This window comes from Manacus vitellinus, unplaced genomic scaffold, assembly GCF_001715985.3.
Source record: "Manacus vitellinus isolate BGI_N305 unplaced genomic scaffold, ASM171598v3 scaffold_52_pilon, whole genome shotgun sequence".
Lineage (NCBI taxonomy): Eukaryota > Metazoa > Chordata > Aves > Passeriformes > Pipridae > Manacus > Manacus vitellinus.
In genome coordinates this window covers 675,699-678,962 of record NW_021940628.1, presented here as the reverse complement: position 1 = coordinate 678,962, position 3,264 = coordinate 675,699, and the positions used below count along the sequence as shown (strand labels likewise).

Genomic DNA, 3,264 nt, shown 5'->3' with positions numbered 1-3,264 from the left:
CCAGCACGATAACGCGGAACTGGAAGTGTCCCCCGGGGTCGGGGTCCTGCGGAGAATCCGTCACTGTCCCCATGACCGGCTGGATCCTGACTGCTGTGCTGGCGGTGACACGGGCAGGTCTCCACCCTTGTCCCCACCCCACCTGGGGACAGGGACGGCTCTGGCCCCGCAGTCACCCGGGCAGACAAACAAACCGTCCCCGGGAGGAGGGAGAAGCTTCTCCGTCCTCATCCTCCTGCCCCCGGGGTGTTGTTCGGCCTTATCCTCCTGCCCCCGGGGTGTTGTTTGCCGTTGTCACATGCCAGGTCTGTCCTGCTGCCCGGCTTTGGTGACAAAGGGACAGCGAGGCTGTGAGTGCACAGACACATTGTTGTCCCCCCTGAGATCCTGGGAGAGCTGGGAGGGACAGGCTCCACAGGGAAGGGGCTCCAGAGTCCCCGCCGGGAAAAGGGATCAGAGGCACTGGACAAAGGTGCTCTTGCCAGCCAGGTCACCCCAGGGGATTTTGCCATGGCCCAGCCATCCCGGGACAGGGAATGACAACTCTCAAGCTGCTGTGACCCCTACATCCCTGCTTGTTGCCCATCATGAAAAACCCGGCCACTGGCATCACTGAAGCTCCATTCGAGGGTGTTGGGAAGTGTAGGATTGCAGGAGTTGCTCCAGCACCTCTGTGATGGTCCAGGTGTGTTCCTGCACTCCAGGGATACCCACCCAGGGCCGTGGGGACACCCCAGGGGTGGGTGCTGCAGTAGGGACAGGATCCCACGCTGGAGCACCACTGGAAGGGGATGCTCAGAACCCCTGGCACTGATCATCCCCAGCCAGGCTCAGAGCCAGCCCAGTCTCACCCCATCCCAACACACCCCAAACATGGGAGACACCACAAGGATTTCAAGCAGTTGTGTTTATTGAGCCTCCAAGATTTAATATCCACTAATATTAAATAACTCCACTCCTGAGGAAACTCCACAGAAGGGACTGCTCTTCCACGCAGTGTCAGAACAGGATCTCGAGCAGCACCCGGAGCCAAAGCAGTTCCCTGTCCCTGCAATGCAGGTGAGTGGAGCCCAGGAGTGGATCCTGCCCGGAGGAGCTCATGGCTCGGGAAGGAGCCGGGATCTGGCTCTGCAGAGCTCCCACTGCTGGAGGACTGGTAAAGTACCACATAGCAACGAACCCCTCAGGAATGGGCTCAATTCAGCTCCACGCTCTGCTTGGACCTGAAAAAAATAATCCAGCTGAGGGAGGAGCAGTCAGGTTTGGTGCTGTGCCAGATCCCACCCGCACTCAGGAGCTCCTGGCTGTCCCCTCCCCACCCCAGAGTGGTTTTGGGGTAGCTCAGGCCTGGCCTCAGCCCCATATCCGCAGGACTCATCCAACAGTCTCCAGACACAGGAGTCATCACAGACCAGGCTGTGCTGCCACTGATCCCACCCAGGCACTGCCCCCGGGGAAACACTCAAATGGTTGGGGTTGGAAGGGACCTTAAAGCCCATCTTGTTCCCATCCCCTGCCATGGGCAGGGACACTTTCCACTAGCCCAGGTTGCTCCAAGCCCTGTCCAACCTGGCCTTGGACACTTCCAGGGATGGGGCAGCCACAGCTTCTCTGGGCAACCTGGGCCTCCTCACCCTCACAGGGAAGGATTTCCCCCTGATGTCTGATCCAAACCTCCTGCCCAGCCAGCACCAGGACACTCACTTGCTCCACGCTGCAGCTTCCCCACGACTCAGGCCCTACAGGAAGCAAACCAGACCCCCTGGGAGAGGGTTCACAAGCTCTCATTCTCTCTCAGTGAGTAATTCCTGAAAACACAGAGCCAGAGTGAAGCTGAAGGATCCCTGTAAATCCATGGCTCAGATCCCCCCACATAAACCCCAGCCCTCCACCCACCACAACACCCCTGCCCTCCGTGCCCAATATTTATCCCTCCTCCCCAGCAGGAGTTTCCCTGCCTCCCATCCAGCCTTCCCCAAGGAGCGAGGCTGGCACAGCCTGTCTTCCCACTGGCCCCTCTCAGGACAGGACACACCCGCAGAGAGCCCTAGACCAGGGTGAATTTTCACTCTTCCTCCTTTTTCGACCACAAGATCGGTATTCAGATCCAATGGGAAAGGGAACTGGAGGGATGAGCTGTGGAGCTCCAACACGGATACCACGTTCCTACCTGGGGTCTATCCATCAGGCAGGAGAGCTCTGAAACACCCAGGAACCCTGAAAGACATCACAAAACCCTTAAAAAAAAATCAGCAGCAGGCTGCAGATTCCTGTGGACACATCCCTGACTCATCCCACCCTGAAACTACAAGGAACAGCCCAATTCCCCAAAATATATAGGAGGGGCGAGTGACAGCCACGGGCAGAGGAGGCCCAGCAGTCAAAGACCTTCCCGTTGCTCTGGCATGTTGTTGGAGACCTGCAGCCACTGTGTGGAGCCACAGCTCTTGGATAAACATGCGGATAAACACCGAGCTGAGCCAGGAAAGCCTGTGACAGTGATCCACCGGCTTCGGATCAGGGTTGCTTCCCAGTTTTCTGCCTCTAGCTTGGCCCAGAGAGAGGAGTGCCCTTATTCCACACACACACGATCTTGGTGGAACAAGAACTAAGGGCAGTCTGCAGGGCCCAGCAGAGGATCCACATCCCTGGAAGAAGGACATGCTGGCACCGTCCTAAGGGCAGAGGGGCAGGAAACGCTGCTGGTCCCTGCTCTGGCCCAGGGAGGCCACGAAACCACCCAAATTCCCAACCTAAAGGAGAATCCAGGGCCTGGAACTCCCACCTCACCTGCAGAATGCTGCCAGAGCGAGGCTGCCACCAGCCATCCCACACTCCGGGATCACCAGGATGCTGCTGGGGAAGAACACAGTCTTGAGCTTCAGGTACATAAAGTATCTTAAAACAACAGGAAGGTGGGATCCCCGCCCGCTCCCACCTCCCTGTGCAGCAATTCGGACCCCAGGAGCAGGGATCTGGGGCAGCCGCTTCCTTCCACTCCCCCCAGCTCCGGCCCCTCCCGGGCCGTGTATTTTCCCGAGATGTTGCCGGACAGTTACGGAGGCTCCAACTGAGCGGCGACCGTCGGGGAAAATCCCTTCGCTCTCGGCTCCTTTTTGACCGAGTCTGCCACAGCACCGACAGACACAGCTTCGATAGGGCCTCGGGACGGGGGCTGGTTCAGCCTCGGGGGTCCCTCCCTCACTCACCCGGGGCCGGGCCCGGCCCGGGACGGATCAAGGTCGCGCTGCCCTTCCAGGCCAT

The 3,264-nt window shown here is 59.2% G+C and overlaps 1 protein-coding gene and 3 non-coding genes across 5 annotated transcripts in view; all 4 read right to left on the bottom strand.

The window, feature by feature from the left end:
* Positions 1-892: 892 nt before the first annotated feature.
* Positions 893-3,264, bottom strand: part of TRNAU1AP (tRNA selenocysteine 1 associated protein 1) — an 18,549-nt gene continuing 16,177 nt past the window's right edge. For both annotated transcript variants that reach the window (XM_018081346.3, XM_008922310.4), the window contains exons 12-15: positions 2,791-2,853; positions 2,171-2,217; positions 1,705-1,808; positions 893-1,223 (exon numbers count right to left, since the gene is read on the bottom strand). The gene's annotated coding sequence lies outside the window, so the exon portion shown is untranslated. The remainder of the gene's footprint in view (positions 1,224-1,704; positions 1,809-2,170; positions 2,218-2,790; positions 2,854-3,264) is intronic.
* On the bottom strand, positions 1,346-1,416 carry LOC112841269. Its single transcript, XR_003212876.1, has one exon. It is a non-coding gene; the product is annotated as a small nucleolar RNA SNORD99 (small nucleolar RNA).
* Positions 2,333-2,463, bottom strand: LOC112841271. The gene has a single exon (XR_003212878.1). It is a non-coding gene; the product is annotated as a small nucleolar RNA SNORA44 (small nucleolar RNA).
* Positions 3,025-3,167, bottom strand: LOC112841270. Its single transcript, XR_003212877.1, has one exon. It is a non-coding gene; the product is annotated as a small nucleolar RNA SNORA16B/SNORA16A family (small nucleolar RNA).